Source organism: Aulostomus chinensis, chromosome 4 (assembly GCF_037954235.1).
Source record: "Aulostomus chinensis isolate RoL2024-O1b breed Wild chromosome 4, RoL_Achi_v1.0, whole genome shotgun sequence".
Classification (NCBI taxonomy): domain Eukaryota; kingdom Metazoa; phylum Chordata; class Actinopteri; order Syngnathiformes; family Aulostomidae; genus Aulostomus; species Aulostomus chinensis.
The window spans coordinates 31,534,371-31,554,162 of NC_141323.1; the positions used below are offsets into that span (position 1 = coordinate 31,534,371).

A 19,792-nucleotide genomic window follows, 5' to 3' on the forward strand; every position below is an offset into this window, starting at 1 on the left:
TGTCTTGAAGAGGCTTCATCATGCAGGTACTTCTTATCTTGTAGTAACTGCAGTACTTCAACCTTGAACTTGGTCATGTTCACACATTGTCACCACATATTTCAAAGCAGGGAAACTGAACTGGTGATTTCAGGCCTGTTAAAAGAACCCTGCAAGTGAATGTGTTGGTCAGACCAGCAGATTGAGGGCCAAGTGTTTCCATGTATTTCTGTGTGAGAAGCAGCGTTGCACCACAGGCTTGTATTTTTGTGTCAAATCTACAAATCTTTGTTCAGTCGTAGAAGCAGGAGGAAGGGAGGACATTGGGTGAGAGTGAGAGTCAGAGGCTGATAGAGAGGAGGGGGGAGGCCGGTGGAGACAAACCACAATCATGAGACGTTCATCAGCACAGACGTGCAGCATTTAGAGAGACGACCTGATAGAAACCTGTTTTTGCTCTTAACTTGCTTTTGCTGGTCTACAATGTTAGAGAGAAGAGAGAGAAATCCACAACACTGGACCGGGCTGATACCAGCGGAACCAGAGCTCCGCTCCTCCAACCTAAAATTAACTTGAGGTCACTCGGTGCATTTTGCTGCTTCCTAACTTGATCTTTTGAAACACATCAGCTTCATTGGGAGAGTGAACAAGAAATGAAATGGTCTCCCTACAAGAGTCACCTTCAAGCTGCTGAGGCAACATGGCTGCTGATCTCTGGTCCTTTTGCTTGAAGCACCGTTGCTTCCTTGGCCGGATACAATAACCCAATACAAACACTAAGTAAGTGCATTGAACAAATCAACCATTGGATGTGCCAGAATTTTCTTCAGCTGAACAAAGATAAAACTGAAGTAATTGTTTTTGGAGTTGAAGAAGAGCGATTAAAAGTCAGAGCTCAGCTTCAATCAGTAATGTTAAAAGCACAAACCAAACCAGAAATCTTGGTGTAGTCATGGACGCAGACCTGAATCTTAACAGCCACATAAAGACAATTACAAAGTCAGCCTACTATCACCTGAAGAACATATCAAGGGTTAAAGGACTGATGTCCCAACAGGATTTGAAAAAAGCTTGTCCATGCGTTTATCTTCAATAAACTCGACTCCTGTAAAAGTGTCTTCACAGGTCTCCCTAAAAAATCCATCAGACAGCTCCAACTGACTCAGAATGCTGCTGCTCGAGTCCACACGAAGACCAGGAAAGTAGATCATATCACTCCAGTTCTCAGGTCTTTACACTGGCTTCCTGTCTGCCAAAGAATTGATTTTAAAAGACTACTGCTGGTTTATAAAGCGCTGAATGGTTTAGGACCAAAATTCATTTCTGATCTGCTGGTACGTTTTGAACCATCCAGACCTCTCAGGTCGTCAGGAACAGGTCTGCTTTCTGTCCCCAGAGTCAGAACCAAACGCGGAGAAGCAGCATTTAGTTTCTACGCTCCACATATCTGGAACAAACTCCCAGAAAACTGTAGGTCTGCTGAAACTCTCAGTTCTTTTCAATCACAGCTAAAAACCCATATGTTTACCGTGGCCTATTATTAAATCAAACTTGAGGCCTCTGATCAGTATCTCACACTGCACTGTAACTTCTATCTGCCTGTTTAGCTTCTATCTCTAACTTTACTTAAGCTGCAATGTAACTCTTCTAATTGTGTTGAATGTCTTTCTCTGTCTTTACTTTCTCTAATTATGTTGAATGTCTTTTTATGTTTGTTTTATGTAAAGCACGTTGAATTGTCCTGTTGCTGAAATGTGCCGTACAAACAAACTTGCCTTGCCTTGCCTTGCCTCACTGTTCTGTGTTTGTTCTGCTCAGTGGAGGAAGGAACGAAGGAATGGAGCTCTAAGTTTTTCTGTTCCTACATCAGTGAACACACTTTCTGTGCTGAGAAGGAACCAAAGCTACTAAGGAGGATTACAGAGTTTGTCCTTGCAGGAGTCAGTGACTTAATAGTGTCTAACAAAGGGTTGAATCTGAATGTGACAGTTCCCCTTCAACTTGGGGCCATGGCAGAGTGAACCAAGAACACTGGCAATGGGGGTGAGAGTGGAGCCAACGATGGATTCACAGTTCATCACCTCCACCATAATGTGGACCACCTTTCCTGTATCCAGTTTCAACCTCTAAAGAACTCATTCCCTGACCGGGAATCAAACCCGGGCCGCGGCGGTGAAAGCGCCAAATCCTAGCCACTAGACCATCAGGGACCACACAGAGCTCTCCAACAACAGAGATGATACACAATGACTGTGGTCTCAGTTGAGCTGAGCCACTCAGACACAGTCACCCATTCAAGCTGGGCCTGATACCACACTTCAGTACAGACAGAGAGAAAGAAGACACACGGGATCCTTTGAAGAAAATGCAATAAAGACAGGAAGCCCCCATCACATCGTCAGTGTTTCAGTGACTGGCATTGTGAAGAGACTGAGACAAAGTCACGTTATGAATGGAGGGCTGAGTTGGAGCAGAGAGGGGGCAAGATCCTGGGGGTGGACTGTCTTTGGGAAGCTGAGGTGTCTGGTGGTCTTGGTGGACCCTCTGTAGCTCAACTGAGACCACCAGAGTCAGTGTGACTGTAAGCCTTCAAAGCCAGCATGAAGGAGCTGGTTTTATCTTTGAAGGGGAAATCACACACACAGCTACTCTCAGTTCCCAAATGTGTGTGTCCTCACTCCTCCGTCCTCCTGCTGCCCTCAGAATACAGACACAATTCAACCTGGTAGGTCTGGTGCATAGAAGTGCTCCTGAAAAGATTTGTGTCAGCCCACAGCTGGCTGTTCTTACCTGGAACCTCAAGATGAAACTGCTTCCACAGATTGGAAATGAACCTGATGTTGACTTTTGGACAAATCACCTGTTCATCAGTTCAACCATCACTTCCATCCATTTTCTACTTCTTATCTTATGATAGAAAGGAGTCTATCTGCTGTGTGACGGAGGCAGTTACTGTGAGCTGCTGCATGTCTCAGCTGTGTGTGTGTGTGTGTGTGTGTGTGTGTGTGTGTGTGTGTGTGTGTGTGTGTGTGTGTGTGTGTGTGTATGTGTGTGTGTGTGTGTGTGTGTGTCAGTGACGTGCGGTCAGGGGAGGCAAGTGAGGCTTTGGAAAGATACTACAAAATTTTATATACATGATTATATACACTACTTTTTCAATTAGAATGTGGATCAGATCAGCTGATTTTAATGTTAAGTCCATCCCTCCATCCACTTTCTATTCTTATCCTTTAAGGGTCACGGGGGGGGGGGGTGATCCCAGGTGACATTGGACAAGAGGCAGGGTTCACCCTGGACAGGTCACCAGTCCATCAGGAGAAATGAGGTGGTCGGTATCATGCAACCTAAACTAAAACATTAGTCAGATCAAATTCAGGTTAAAGCAAGAGTCTCCAGATCAAAGTCAGAATTCCTGATGATGTCATCAGGACTTTGACAGTACCTAGAATTCTGTCTTTGATCTCAGGAGGACATGAAAGAAACACAATTGAGGAAAGTATAAGAGAGCACATTCAGCTTCATCAGAAACACTTGAACTGTTGAACAGTAGAATTTGTTTGAAACAGTTTACCACACTGAGTGACACGATTGAAGAGGGAAGACTTTTCTACTTTAAATTTAATTCTAACTTCAAAGTCAAGTCAAGTCAAGTCAATTTTATTTATAAATGCCAAATCACAACAGAAGTTATCACATGACACTTTACAAGTTTATCTACTGAGATCGGTACCCTGGAAGGTATCACCTTGGCCCCCAGCACGACCCTAAGGAACCTTGGAGTTCTCTTTGATGAGGATCTGTCCTTTAATGCCCACATTAAGCAAATATCTAGGACTGCTTTCTTTCATTTGTGAAACATTGCTGAGATCAGACACATCCTGTCTCAAAAAGATGCAGGAAAACTAGTCCATGCCTTTGTCTGCCTTTTGCCTTGCCTTTGAGAATTCAAAATTCTCCTTCTAACATACAAAGTCCTCAACAGTCAGGCTCCTTCATACCTGACAGAGCTCCTAGTCCCCTATTATTCAGCTAGAACCCTTCGCTCCCAGGATGCAGGGTTACTGGTGGTTCCTAGAGTTCTAAAAGTACACTGGGAGCCAGAGCCTTCAGCTATCAGGCTCCCCTCCTGTGGAACCGTCTCCCAGTTTCGGTCCAGGATGCAGACACCCTCTCGACCTATAAGAACAGACTAAAGACCTTCCTTTTTGATCAGGCTCATAGTTAGGCTGCTTAGGCTGGCCCTTAGATATGCTGCTATAGGCTTAGGCTGCTGGGGGATCTCCCATGGTGCACTGGGCTTCTCTCTCCTCCTCTCTGTCCTCCTGTATGTGTCATACATAAATCATACTCATACGTATTACGAACACGTCTCCTTTTCCGGAGCCTGAGTTTATTGACTGATTGACTGAAAACGAGCAAACATAATAGGGTCTTCGCCTGAAGTACCTTCAGGCTCAGGCCCTAACAAATCATGTCAGAGATGTGTTCTAACACCCCTCAGTAATGGTCAGGAAACACAACAACCTTTTGTTTATTTCTATGATTTTCTTGAGGTTCATTTTACCATTTTTTTAAACTGAAATCGAGGGTTTACTGACTAAAAAAAGGTCCAGAGGCCCACAACAAAATATTCAAATCAATATTTCCATGGATAAGGAAGCCTAACAAGGAAACCAAGAGATGGGAAACAACTTGGATGATAGAAAATTGTTTTTAGTTTATTTGACAGCTGATTGAAGACGTGGGTCAAAACCGACCTGTTCACATAAGAGATGGGAACAGAAAGCTAACACAAGAGGAAGGTTGAAGCTATGAAAAAGGAGTTTGATAAAAATCTTGAACTGACAGTAGAAATATCCTTTTGTATGTTTACCTTTGTTGACAGAAGTCACTTTAGCTTGGCAGTGAAAAGAATCTCTGCTAGCTTGACAAATAAGTGGCACAAACTGGGTTCAAGCTGGACTTTGGACACTGGTATCTGCAACAACTCCCATCAACTCCTAATCTAGCATCTCTGCTGGGTCAAACTATTTTACAGAACATTTGACAGACCTGTGGAGCAGTGAGGACAGACATGAGTTGATCCACATGATCCACTGAAGCGCCATTTTCCCCTGCCACTGAGGTCACCAACATGAGCTGGAGTTGGGACTCTTGAACTGAACCTGGTATCACAGCGACACCTACTGCTGCTAAATGGAACAGCAACATTGAACCCAAGTACAGGATTGAAGGGAGACTGATGGTCGCTGTTTGGGTTTTTGAAGAACAAGGAGGGCGTTGGTTCAAGCTGGATTCTCAGAGACTATTTCCCCAACCTCTACATTGGCATCTACACTGTCATCCAGTCATGTGACTGAAGTCATCCAGTCATGTGACTGAAGTCATCCATTCATGTCAGTGATGTCACTTGGCAGGACTGTCATTGCCGTCACATTCTAGAAAAGAACCCAGACTCCACATTTACTCCTGTCTATTATTGTGTACCACCCTCCTGGTCCTTACTCTGAATTCTCAGAGTTTATATCCAGTTCAGTTCTCAAAACAGATTCAGTCATGAGTGTAGATTAATTTCCTTTTCTCCACTGATTATATGTCAAGGTTTGTGTGTGGGGGTGGAGCCTATCCAAGCAGCCTTCGGACAAGAGGCGGGGTTCATCCTGGATGTGTCACCAGTCCATCACAGGGCCAACACATAGAGACAGACAACCATTCACACTCACAGCCACACCTACAGTCAATTTAGAGTATCAATCAGCCTCGTCCCCTCTTGATGTCTTTGGACTGTGGGAGGAAGCTGGAGTACCAGAGAGAACCCACACAGACACAGGGAGAACATGCAGACTCCACACAGCTGGGGCTCGAATCTGGAACCTTCTTGCTGTGAGGCCACAGTGCTGACCACTGCACCATTGTGTCCCCTGAAAATGCCACCAGATCGTTTGGATTTCCTTTAAAATGAAGTACACATGAACATGAAGAGGTTTTCACAGGGCTGGTGGTGCAATGGATAGCATGACTGACTACTGTCAGAAGATTCTAGGTTCAACTCCTGGCTTGCGCACTTAAAACTTTATACTGAGTAGCTTTCACACCTGAAGTGTGAACCACTGCTAAAAGTCACTGAAATCCTCCAAGGTTTCCTCCTTGTCTGCTGTAAACATGAACACATGCATGGATCCTGCTACCTCTCACATGTTAAGCTGGCACTTGACAGTGACAGCAGGAGAACAAATGAGCTTGGTTCTAACATTACTTGACAGCACTTTTTAGGGCCTGAGCCAGAAGGAACTTCTGGCAAAGACTCCATTATTTTTCCACTTTTTTTTCTTCTTGCAATCAACACTGCCCAGAGTTGATCTGCAGGAAATAAGACTCATACAATTGATGCAGTTTGGTCAGACGGTGCAGACACACTTGACACCCAGAGAGGTGAGCAGGTTTTGGACCAAGTTGAAACTTGTCAAGTATTTGAGACAGAAAATGACAGAAAGCTGTGGCTGTGTTCTGGTTCTGCATGTTTCAGATTTATTCCCCTCCCAGTAATGTCTTATTTCCAGCTCTGCTCTCCCTCAACTACTGTTTAGTGTCATATTTATTTTGCTGACTACTTCATTGACATGTGGTCAAAATGTCTTGTGTTTCCTGAAATTAACTGAGTGCTGCTCAGTAAAGTTGACATGACTTGAGATTCTATTCCTGGTTGGTCCATTTCAACATTCTTATCCTTCCTAGCATTGGAGATAAAGTATCAGTCAGGGCTGTACTTGATTAGTACTGCATATAGTACACATCAGTCACTGCCATTACACAGTGGAATGGAAGTTGAAATACTGTTTACCAGCAAGCTGAAAACTGTTGTGATATTTGACAATTCTATTGTTTCTGAATGAAAATCATGTGAAGGAGAATCATGGAGACATCCTAAAAATGGCTGAGGTCTGCTGAGCTGCAGCAGGTCTGAGCTGCTTTTGATGCCCAGATGATGAGGAGGCAGTGAATGTTGGGTTTGGTGGAGCTGAAAAAATGCTGCAGGTGTTGAGAGGTCTGCTGGTGTCCAGGACTTCCTCTCCAGTTCTCAGCTTCTCCCTGCAGTTCCCACAAACACCACAACAGTCCTGGAACCCCTGCAGATGGTGGAGGACCATGATGACCCCGATGCACCATCAGGCCATCAAAAAGCAGTCCTGATGATCAAAAAGGTCCCTCCACTCATCCAGCGTCAACTCTAGAAGAAGCTTCTGGAACAGATGAGCAAACGCACTCAACTAGAAATCATGATTTAAACACAATGGTGATTTTTACAATTTCCTTCAATGTTTTAAAAACCATCAAAGTAGACAGAAGCCCAGATGGTCCAAACCTGTTTCCTGTCTCCTGCCATTGTGGAGAGCCTCTGTTCTGTCCTGCTGCTGTCCAGTTGTCTCTACTGAGCTCCTCTGCTGGTTCCACCTTGAAGAGGGTCTAAGCTAAAATTGAACCTTGGGGAACATCAATCTTTGATCTCAGAGTTTTGTGTTTGATCTTAGAATTCTTTCTTTGATCTCATCTGAGACAAAGACATGGAAGCTCAATCTGATGTTGAGGAGGCCGTGATTGTATAGTGGTTAGTACTCTGTGTTGTGGCCGCAGCAACCCCGGTTCGACTCCGGGTCACGGCAGCATGAGACAAATTTCTTGTGTGTATTGATGGACACAAACCAAGCAGAATTTTCCCACAATGCAATAGGGCGGTGTTTGGTCAGTGTTGAGCAGGCGTCAGTCTGACAATGATGTCATATTATTTTGTTATCACTTGAGCAGACCCAAAAGTAGGCTCCAGGTATCAGTCTCTTCTCAATGCTAATATCTGCTAGCTTAGTCTGCTACTTTGATGGCTCTGACTACAAAAAGGTCCAGACCCCTGGATATGGTGGTTCCTCCCTAAACGTAGATTCTGTCAGCTCATGTTTTGAAATCAACTCACCATGAACACAAGTAGATTTCAATGGACTGCAAATGTGTCTCATTTAATGGTAAACATGTCAAATATAAATTCCATCACCTGAGGAGGTCTGCTGCTGGAATTAAGCTCCAGATATTCACAAGATATTTTATATCTTAAAATGAAGCATTTTTATATTTGATTTATTATTCATTCGCCTGCTTCATGTGGTGTGATTTTATGTGTCCTATATTGAATCGAACTTTGTAAACGATCGTCCCTGAGGATGTTGAATGATGTCAAAAAAGTGTTCTCTAAGCTCTCCTTTCCTCTAAATAGAGGAGTCTCTGCTGAGGTCGTTCCCTCTCAGAGTCCTGACGTCTATTCCGATGCACCGAGAGACTCAGGCAAACAGAAGACAAGGGCAAGTGAAGTAACCTGAAAATGAGAGGGAAGGTTGGACATCAAACTAAAACAGGAAGAACAGGACACAAATGGGATATCAAAATAAGAGAGACCATGAGACATGACCCCCCAGTTCCTGCTGCTTCCAGCTCTTTATATCGAGCCCCTCGTACAGTGGTTGAGAGAGACCACAAATATTAAAGGTGTCTACATAAATGGAGAAGAACACAAGGTGGCGCTGGACGCTGATGATGTTTTAACATATTGAAGTGAGCCCCCTAACACAGGACCTGCATTAATAAAACTCTTTGAAACACTGGGAAGCTCTGCTGGATATAAATTCTCCATTCTAATCACTCACCTCCAGAACACATGGAGGAAAACCTCCACCTGGATTGGGCCAGAACTCCTTGAAGATGATAGAAGAAGATGGAACTCCATTTCCTTTCTGAGTCTGAGTCACAGGGTTGATAGAGTAAAAACAAATGTCCTACCACAAGATCTCTTTCTAGTTCCAGGACCAACTGGAGAAATTGCCTTCAAAACCGTTTCTGAATTGAACAAAATGCTTTCCAGATTTATCTTGCAGGGGAAGAAACCCAGGCTCAAATTTAAACCACGACATGAATGAGCCCCAGTTCCTGCTGTACTGGCCCATCAAAATCTGGAAAAATGTTTCCGTAAAGTCCAAATCTCAATGAATAATTTGGAATGTTAACAGGAGAATATCACTACAAGTCATTTAATGATGTGCTTTTAATCCTGGGTTCAAAGAGAGTAACAACTTTCTACTCACTTGTGGAAAATGGAAATTTAAAAGATTTGAAAGCCTGAGAAGAGAATATCACTGAGAAAGTCTGACTTTTTAGAATCCTCTTAGGTGAGCAATTATTTTAGAACACGACATCAGAAATGAAACAGACTTTAATGATCCAATGCTGAAAATATTGTTGGCTGCCCATCAAGAAACAAGAAAAACCTCATATCGTATGTTGTTTTCCGTTTGACCTGATTCTTGGTTGTCAACTAACTGGCTCATTGGCTTTCTTGATGGAACAACAAAAGCAAAAGTTGAAGACTTTGAATATCCAGGCCTCTGGCGTGATTCTCAGCTGTCATTTAAATTTCACATGAACTCAGTGTCCAAGCAAATATCTGGTTGGCTAAAATGACTTTTGTCCTTCTGTTGACTTTTTCCATGAGAAGTCTGGAAAAGTATTATAACACAGTTCATGTTCCCAATGTTGGACTACGCTGGTGGTTTCTATGGGAACACTGGTGACGGCCCCAGGCCTGGGTCCTATGCAGCGTTGTGTGTGCAGGGTCCTGTTGGTGGGTGTGTTTGTGTCTTTGCAGGTCTGACGTCCTCAACAGTCAGGTTCCTTCATACCTGACAGAGCTCACAGGTGAACCCTGCCTCTCGCCCATAAATGCTGGGATAGGCTCCAGCCCCCTGCAACCATTAATGTGGGTGTTTTGTTAATTGCATGCCACATGAAATTATTATTGGTCACTTTTCTAGCAACAGTCTCACAGTGGCAAGACAAGAGCACTTCTACTTTTGATGATGACAGTTTGTTCAACACTAAACTTCATCCAGTACCATGTTGTCAAACACTGGAACATCCACAGCACCTGAACAGGGACTTGAACCCTGGACCCTCAGATTAAAAGTCTGATGCTCTACCGTCTGAGCTACTCAGGCTCTTTCTACAGCATTTAGACAGGAAAAGAAACACCTGTGAAGGTCAAACTGCTGCTTTCTTGACTTGTTCAATACTCCATGTTCAAGTCCACCATGCTTTTGATTGGCTCTGATTCTCTGTGGCAAAATCCAACAAGAGGCTCCAAAAATGTCTTGAATGTCATAAGAATGCACAGGACGAGATGTTAGTTTCCTTCATGTCTGCAGTTCCTCCACTGGGAAGTAAAGTCAATGCTGTGTCTCTGCTGAAACCTGGGATCGGACCAGGGACCTTTAGATCTTCAGTCTAACGCTCTCCCAACTGAGCTATTTCAGCTCTGAGGGAGGGCCCTGCTTCTCTCATTTTATAATCTCTTCCACTCTCACTAGACCTGAGAGAGGATTTGAGCTTCTGAAGTCATGACACATTGAACAGTTCTACAGGACCATTTTTGATGAATGTCTGAATCACACAAGCCTTTTTTGTTTGTCTTCTTCCCAGTTGCCTCAACATTGTGTGAGCCAATAATTCCACATCTGTACCAGACACACCTTTTGTTGGTGGGTTTTCTGGATCTTTCTGTTCTAACAGTGTCTTTTGTCTTAATTATGCCACTTTCACATGATACAAACACAAAATGAAAAGCAGAACAAGCCAGAACCCAAAATATGGATTTGCAAGGTCAAACAAACAACAACCAGTCAAGCAAATCAAACCAACAGAAAACAACTACTGGTTCAAAACCAGTAAAAAACAAAAACAGAGGAAAAGTCTCTGTGTGCAAGAACATGCATGTGTGTGTGTGTGTGTGTGTGTGTGTGTTTAGATGCGTGTGTGTGTGTGTGTGTTTAGATGCGTGTGTGTCAAAAACTGACAACATGAGCCAACAGTGGTGGTGTCTGTCAAAGAGGTGGAGCTCTGTCCTTCACCTGCAAGATTTCAGCAGGCAGCTCAGGTCTAGTTTTCTTCACTGTGCCACCATGATAAGTTTCCTCCTGAGAAGTTCTTGTCCAAGGTCATAGCTGGTAAAAGAATTGTCACAGTGATACTGGGACCCTGCAGTCCAGTCGTCATATCCAGGACCACACTGGACATGGCCGTCTTTGTTTGTTTTGTTGTTGTGCAACGTGAGAGAACGTGACAGACCATTTTATACCAAAGACAGGCTCTGTGTGTGTGTGTGTGTGTGTGACCATGTTAAATTCTTTTAAATAAATGTGTTTCAACCTGCTATTATTTGTATGCTGTATGATTTCTGAAAACCAAGACTAACTAAGCGCACTGACCGATTGAGCCACAGAGACTCTGAGTCTCCTGCTTTTCATGAAGAGTTTTCAGGCTAATTTCAGAGTGTGAGGTCCACACTGCACATTTGAGGGAACATGAGGGACAGCTGAGAGTCTGACTGTCATGGCGAAAGCCTTCAGCACTAGAACTGAAACAGCCCCCACCATCTTAACCCCCCCAGACCAAACATCATCGTCCAGCCTCCAACCAGAGGTCCATCAGTTATCATGGGAGCCACGTGTGGAGTCTGGATTCTTTTCTAGAAAGTGACGGCAATGACAGTCCTGCCAAGTGACATCACTGACATGAATGGATGACTTCAGTGCATCCAATTACCAAGTGCACTGCAGCAGTCCTTGTTGCTGTCTGCTGTTGTGTCACAGCAAAGTCTTTGGTGCTGGGATGAGGTCATGGAGACGATCTGGGAGCAGTCCTGATGTTAAATGGACAAAATGTGTCAACATGAAATAAAATTGGAAACCTATTTGAAGCCTTATTTTGTGTTTGATGGACATTTTTTTAAATCTCTAATGACTTGTTTTAACTGAACCTACTGGATCCTGTGGTGCCTGATGAGGAGACAACTTGCAACTCTCTTCTGGCAGGCCTCCCTGCATGCTCATTCAAGCCTCTGCAGATGATCCAGAATGCAGCAGCACGCCTGGTGCTTCCAGCCCAGCGCTGCTCCAAATCTCTAGCCAGACTCTTCTCTTCTGTTGTTCCCAAATGGTGGAACAAACTACCGAACTCTGTGTGTTCTGCTGAGTCCCTTTCTACTTTTAAGAGACAATTGAAGACTCAATTGTTCAGAGAGCACTGAGGCACTTGACCTGACTCTTCTCCTCTTTGTGCTGTGGGGTAGAATAAGTCAGAGGGTCCAAGACCCAGCACTTAGTGATTATGTAGCACTAACTGTGTTGTGTGATGTTGTATGTCTGTCAAAAAAAAGAAAAAAAAAAGGGAGGGGGGGGGCGACACTTCTTCTGCCACTAGATGGCGGTAGCTGTGACCAAATCACAACTGAAGCACTTTTTCGCTTCCTATGGACTTTTCCTTAATTAAGTCTAAATTCTTACTTGTGTTGTACGTCACTTTGGACAAAAGCGTCTGCTAAATGAAATTGTAGAGTTGTAGAATTGTAGAACTTGGGTACAAAGTTGAAGAGGAGGGTTTTTGGAGGGGAGGGGATTTTTTTTCCAGTGTTGTAAATCAAAGTAACTACAACGACATGATATAATTTTCTCAAAATGTCCTGACTAAGATGGATTCCAAACCAAATCAGCTGTCACAAGGGAAAGTCTGCATGTAAACACACACACACACACACACACACACACACACACACACACACACACACACACACACCAACTGACATTCCCAGGGACTAAACCAAACCAATTCCTACGTAACCCAAAGCTCCACCTCAGTTCCAGATGAAACTGGTTGAACATGGAACCGTCCCACTTGGAACATTTCCATCACCTTCACCACCACTGCAGTATCAACAAAGATTTTGGTCAACACCAGAATGGTTGAGACAAGACAACATGCTACCAATCCTCTCTCTCTCCCTCATCATCAGCTGCTCCAGCCCTTGAAAGAAAACCTTTGACACATGGACCTACAGGAGGAGCAGATGTTGTCTCCCCTGGAACAGCAGTTTAACGTTGCTGGCAGGACTCGAACCTGCGCGGGGAGACCCCAATGGATTTCTAGTCCATCGCCTTAACCACTCGGCCACAACAACTACACTCCCACACATATGAGTAGAGGATTGATATTCAACAATTTATCTTCATCAAAGCACAGTAGATTTTTTTTTTCTTCTCACAAACACAAACTATTGTGTGTGTGTGTGTGTGTGTGTGTGTGTGTGTGTGTGTGTGTGTGTGTTGTTTACCAGCAAGCTGAAAACTGTTGTGGTTTTTGACAATTCTATTGTTTCTGAATGAAAATCATGTGAAGGGACTTCCGGTGACGCCATGATGTAGAAGACACGAGGGAGAATTGCTCCGAGAGAAAACTAATGTAAAAATAGCTCTTTAACGTGATATTAGCAGCAGAAAGGGGTCGAGGACGCGGATAATCAGAGACTAAAGATAAGAGAAATAAAATGGACAAAAAAGGGAAGTCAGCTAAGAAAGAAAATGCGAATGATACAGGCGCCGGTGGAGCGCGGAGCGCCGCACCGGGGATGGCGATGTCCGGAGACGAGGTATCGATGATATTAGCGGAGCTCCGTAAACTACGCCAAGAACATGCAGACGCGGTGACGGAAAACAAAGGAGCCTTAGCAAGACTAGAAGCTAAAATAGCTGAAATGGGGGAGAAAATGGCTCAGTTGGAGCAGCGGTCAGATGAGATGGAAGATAGGATTAACGACACGGAAGGCCAGACGGCGAGGCTGGAAAGAATGGTCACTTTTCTACTTCAACACGAGGCAAGGCTGTCCGCGAAATGCGAGGACTTGGAATCAAGATCAAGAAGAAACAACATAAGAATACACAGAATCCCAGAGGGTGCTGAGAAAAACGACACCATAGGATTTGTGACTCATTTTATTCAGTCCTCAATGAACTTCCCTGATAAAATGGCGGTTCATTCCGAGAGAGCGCACAGATCACTGACTACGAAGCCGAGAGAAAACACGGCCCCCCCCGCGAGCAATAATTGTTCGCTTCCTCAACTACAGGGTGAAAGAACGGCTGATTCAAGAAGCATGGAAGAAAAAGCTCACGTATGAGGGACGTAACGTCTACTTTAACCAGGATTACACAAATGAAGTACAAAAAAAGAGGAAACAAGTAAGGGAAGTCATAAAGAAACTAAAGGAGAAGAATGTGAAGGCACAATCTCCATATCCTGCACAGCTGAAAGTCTTTCTGGAAGACGGGACAAAGACGTTTGCCACATTAATGGATGCTGCACCCATGCTGAGGAATACGGGGATTCAGGTGGAGGAGGAGGACGAGACCGAGAGACTACAGAGAGTGATGGCGCAAGGCAGCTGGACCATAATGACGGGACAGAGGGGGAGAAGACAGCAGCCAAACATCACAGAGACGGATCTACGGGCCCTTATCAAGTGAAGTATTTCATACGAAGAGGATGCCCTGAAATATACATGATCAATAAAAGTGTCTGTTAAAAAGGACATACACGAAGACAAATGGAGCTGGTTAAGAGGTAATTTACTACTTATAAAAAACAAAAAAAAACAACAGACAAAATATTGTTTTGGTTCTATTTTGGAGCAAAATCACTGCTTTTGTGGAGCAAATGGCAACTTTACACAACATCCGAGAAGTTGCAAGTGCACATAGTGCGAACCACCAGAGGGCCTTCGTCACAACTCTCTGGTCAGGGGACAGTTGGGAGTCTTGTTTTTCTTGTTTTTCTTGTTATTGTGTATTAGTTCTTGAGGAGATGCAGACTTGTCTTTTTCACTGTGCTACTTTTTGCACAGTTATATTAGTTAATAAGAGATGTAAAGTTACTGGGTTTCCACTTCAACAAATATGAGTAGGCTAAACCTTGTGTCATATAATGTCCATGAGTTGAATCACCCCATAAAGAGAAAGAAAATACTGAGTCAATTGAAAAAAATGCAATGTTCAATAGCCTTGATACAAGAAACACATCTGGATGACAACGAATGTAACAAAGTGAAAAGGGAATGGGTAAACCAAGTATTTCATGCTTCTTTTGGAAAAAGAAGGGGAGTAGCCATATTAATAAATAAATCCCTGCAATTTCATCCAGAGAAAGTGATAAAAGATCATCTGGGAAGATATATAATGATGGTTGGTTCCATAAGCGAAATGACAATATCCATACTAAATGTTTATGCCCCAAATGAGGAAAATGCGGCATTCTTTAAAAATATAGCCAACGTAATTGCCAACAATGGGAAAGGGATGATAGTGATTGGGGGTGATTTTAACACAGTGCAGAATGGTAAGCTGGATAGATTGCCTCCAGAACAGGGACCAAGTGCAAAAAAATCTAAGGTACTAAATAATATCATAAGAGAGCGAGGTCTTACTGATCCATGGAGAAGAAATAACCCTAGAGGGAAGGATTTGACTTTTTACTCAAACCCACACGGGAGTTATTCAAGGATAGATTTTTTCTGCGTTTCACAACAACATATGCATAAAGTGCTGGACTGTGGCACAGACACCATCACTATAAGTGATCATGCTCCTATTACGCTAACGGTAGATATGGGTAATGAATCTTTTTTCAAATACTGGAGACTTCATGTATCTCTGTTATCAGATGAGAGTGTGGTAAAGGAACTAAAACAAAATTTAAAGGAATACTTTCAAACTAATGACAATGGGGAAGTTTCACCTTCAATTTTATGGGACGGGGGGAAGGCAGTTATTAGAGGGAAAATAATAGAGATATCTTCCAGAATGAGAAAGGCCCGATTAAAGCAACAAAATATGTTAGAGAATAAAATTAGAGAGTTGGAATTGGAACACAAAAGAACATCAAGTAACTCAACACTTATCGAACTGAAAAAAATCAAACAACGGCTCGATGAACTATTAACTTACAAAGCAGAGGGGGCTTTCAGGTTTACGAATCAGAGATATTATGAGATGGGGAATAGAGCCAGCAGATTATTAGCATTTCAACTTAGAAAAGCCCAGGCAAATAGGACGATAAATAAAATAAGACATCCTAACTCTAAAAAATATATGATAAAGCCAACGGAGACAGCAGAAGCCTTTGCAGAATATTATAAAAATCTATATGATGACCCTGACTCGCAATCACTAGAAAATAAAACACTGGCATTCCTCAAAAGATTGCACTTACCGTCATTATTAACAGAGGAGGCATCTGAAATGGTTAGGCCAATCTCAGTACAGGAAATAGCTAATACAATTAAGGTACTTAAAAATAATAAATCCCCTGGCACGGATGGGCTCTCGGGAGAATTTGATAAGTGTTTTGCGAAGGAGATTACACCAGCCCTTTTCAAAGGATTTAATTATGCCCTGACATCAGGTGACCCAGCAACATCTTGGTCAGAAGCCATTATCTCAGTCATACATAAAGAAGGAAAGGACCCAACCACATGTGAAGGATACAGGCCTGTCAGCTTGTTATGTAGTGATCTGAAGATATTGACTCATATTTTAGCACATAGGATACAGATATATATAACAAAATTAATCAAACCAGATCAGACAGGGTTCATCCCTGGTAGACAAGGAGCTAACAATATTAGGAGAACATTAAATCTTATATCATGTACTAAAAACAACAGACAGCCCGCTTTGATGCTCAGTTTAGATGCACAAAAGGCATTTGACCAGGTAAAATGGAGCTTCCTATATCGGACATTAGAAGTTTTTGGGTTTCATTCAACATTTATAGATTGGGTAAAATTGGTTTATAAAAACCCCAAATCACGGATTAGAGTTAACGGATGCTGTTCAGATTTCTTTCCCCTCAAAAGAGGGGTCAGACAAGGGGATTGTCTGAGTCCATTGCTGTTGGCATTAAGTATTGAACTATTAGCCGAATCAATAAGACAAAATAAGGATATTAAGGGAATAAGAGATGAAGGGGGAGTGGAGCATAAAATATCTTTATTTGCTGACGATATATGAACATATCTAAGTGAACCCTCCTTAACTCTACCAGCTTTATTGAACAATCTGAATGAATATGGAGAATCATCAGGTTATTTAACTAATGAATCTAAGTCAGTAGCAATGATGCTTTCAGGCAAATATCCAACTGAATTAGAGGGAAAGTTCAATTTCAAATGGACCACCACAGGGTTTAGATATCTTGGCATCATTATTACTCCCATTATATCACAGCTATTAAAAGAAAATTATGGAAAACTGATTACAGAAATAAAGAAGGATTTGGCCAGATGGGAGATATTGCCCCTGTCGATGGTGGGAAGAATCGAAACAGTGAGAATGAACATTGTACCCAGATTGTTGTTTCTGTTCGAGTCACTGCCAATTATGGTCTCTAGTTCAACTTTTAAGATGTTAGACAAAATCATATCTAAATTTGTTTGGCAAAATAAAAAAGCTAGAATCAAATACAAAATCCTTCTTTGCCCAAAAGAGAAGGGAGGGTTAAATTTACCTGGTCTAAAAAATTATTATTGGGCAGCACAACTTAGAGCGATTATTACGTGGATCACGAAGGAGACAGACACAATGTGGGTGGGAATGGAACAAAATTCCTGTCAGAAAACACCTTTGGAGGTACTCCCGTTTTTGAAAGAGAAGATGCAGAAAAAAGAGGGGCTGCGTAATGACTGGATTAGGGTAACAATAAAAGTATGGTCAATAGTGCGAAAAAAACTGAAAATATCTAAGTCAATAAGTAGAATCACCAAAATAGCAGGAAATCCAGACTTTTTACCATCTGTTATGGATGCAGGGTACAACAAATGGAGAAGTAAGGGGTTAATTTATATTGCACAAGTTTTCAATGGACAGTATATGAAGTCGTTTGAGCAACTTAAAAAAGAGTTTAACTTACCGAACCATGACTTCTACAAATTTCTACAATGAAGACACTACCTTCAGAAGCACAGAGAGTGGGAAAATATTTGTAGAACACCATCTAAGCTGGAGGAATTGCTGTTGTCGTATTTGGAGGGGGAGACTAAAAAGGGGTTAATATCAAAAATCGATAGAGTACTACAACATGAATGTAAGGACAACAATTTGGATGTTAAGGAAAAATGGGAATTAGAAACAAATACGATTATACCAGATGAAAATTGGGAGGAAACATTCAGAGCAGGACACAAATTAACAAGCAGCCCAATGTGGAGGGAGTTTGACTGGAAGGTGAAGATGAGATATTTCAACACTCCATCTAAGACTTCAAAATATAGCAACACATCTGAACTGTGTTGGAGAGGATGTCAGTTAATAGGAGATTTTACGCACATATTCTGGGATTGCCCACAGCTGTTGAACTTCTGGGAGAATGGTCGGAAGGAGATTGGGCAAATTTTGGACATTAATTTTGCTTTGGACGCAGCAATGTTTATCCTTGGCATACCACCTGAGAATCTGACAGACAGAAACCTGATTGCTTTGTGGAGGATTTTGATTCTGATCGCTAAAAAGACAATAACAGCCTGCTTGCTAAAGCCAGAACCTCCAAACATATCACAATGGAGGAATAGAGTAAAAAATGTATACATCATGGAAAAAATCACAGCAAGGTTACAGCTGAAAACAGGACAGTTTGCTGAAAGATGGGCACCAGTGAAAACAGTATTGGAATTATAAACATCAACATTTTTTAAAAAATTTTTATTTATTTATTTTTTTTTCATGTGTATCTTGGAATAAGTATCTGAACACTTGTCTGGAATATTTGTCTGCGCATCTCTGTCATGTTCTATCTGTGCTGTATGTATGTTAAATAAAAAATAAGTTCCAAAAAAAAAAAAAAGCCTCAGTAATTCAATAATCTAGAAGTAGAAACCAGAGTCACTTGGGACAAGGATGGGATTCAAACCCATGGTTGAGGAGCACAATGGATTAGCAGTCCATCGCCTTAACCACTCGGCCACCTCGTCTGCTTATGGCAACCCTCACCTTTTAAACAGCTGAACTCTTTGGAGCCTATTTGTCAGAAATGGACCCAGCAGGAGCCACTGAACACAACTCTGACATAATCAGGCTTCTTCCCAGCAGCATCGTACTACAGAAGGCAGAATACAGACCATCGACACATCATCAGAGTGAACACCAGCTGATGTTTACAAGTTTAATTCACCTCTTACTACAAAATGACATCCAAGCTCAGATTCTCTTGTCCTGATTGAACAAGTAAATGTTTAAGAAGATGAGAGTACCAGACTTTTTCATCCAAGGAAACAAGCATCCTATCACTGTCCTATGCAGAGTTTCTTTAAAAAAAAAAAGTGAGACAACCTCAAGATTTTCTGTTTCCTCTTGTTGGATTTTGCCACAGAGAATCAGAGCCAATCAAAAGCTTGTTGGACTTTAACGTTGGAGGACTGAACAAGTCATGACATCATCAGTTTTACCTTCACAGGTGCTTCATTTACTTTACTTTCAATTTTACAGAGGTAGAACCTGAAATCAAAGCTGTCTGTCAAAAGAAGTGAAAGCTTCCCAGGCTGTGATGTTCTTGTCTACAAACTGTCTTGTATGGAGCTTCAATCTTTAATAAAAAGAATAAAAAGAGGATAACATTTGTTGTGATTTGGCGCTTTAAAAATAAAACTTACGACTTACATGGAAACTGTGGGGGGGGGGGTGGAGCCTCCATCAGGTATGTGTTTGATGTCTGAATTCTGTCTCTGATGTCTGAATTCTGTCTTTGATCTCTGGGTTCTGAGCATTGGTCTCCTGCTTCAGTCTTTGATCTCTGACTGATCCTAAACTAATCAAAGGATCACATCAGCATATTGGTCCAGTCTACAGATGGTGATTTTACCTATTTGAAGCCTTATTTTGTGTTTGATGGACATTTTTAA

The 19,792-nt window shown here is 42.2% G+C and overlaps 5 non-coding genes across 5 annotated transcripts; 1 reads left to right on the forward strand and 4 right to left on the reverse strand.

Moving 5' to 3' along the window:
- Positions 1-2,117: 2,117 nt before the first annotated feature.
- On the reverse strand, positions 2,118-2,189 carry trnae-uuc (transfer RNA glutamic acid (anticodon UUC)). The gene has a single exon. It is a non-coding gene; the product is annotated as a tRNA-Glu (tRNA).
- A 5,379-nt stretch (positions 2,190-7,568) lies between these two features.
- On the forward strand, positions 7,569-7,640 carry trnah-gug (transfer RNA histidin (anticodon GUG)). The gene has a single exon. It is a non-coding gene; the product is annotated as a tRNA-His (tRNA).
- A 2,300-nt stretch (positions 7,641-9,940) lies between these two features.
- On the reverse strand, positions 9,941-10,013 carry trnak-uuu (transfer RNA lysine (anticodon UUU)). Its single transcript has one exon. It is a non-coding gene; the product is annotated as a tRNA-Lys (tRNA).
- A 243-nt stretch (positions 10,014-10,256) lies between these two features.
- trnaf-gaa (transfer RNA phenylalanine (anticodon GAA)) lies at positions 10,257-10,329 on the reverse strand. Its single transcript has one exon. It is a non-coding gene; the product is annotated as a tRNA-Phe (tRNA).
- Positions 10,330-12,945: 2,616 nt separating this feature from the next.
- Positions 12,946-13,027, reverse strand: trnas-aga (transfer RNA serine (anticodon AGA)). The gene has a single exon. It is a non-coding gene; the product is annotated as a tRNA-Ser (tRNA).
- Positions 13,028-19,792: the final 6,765 nt, after the last annotated feature.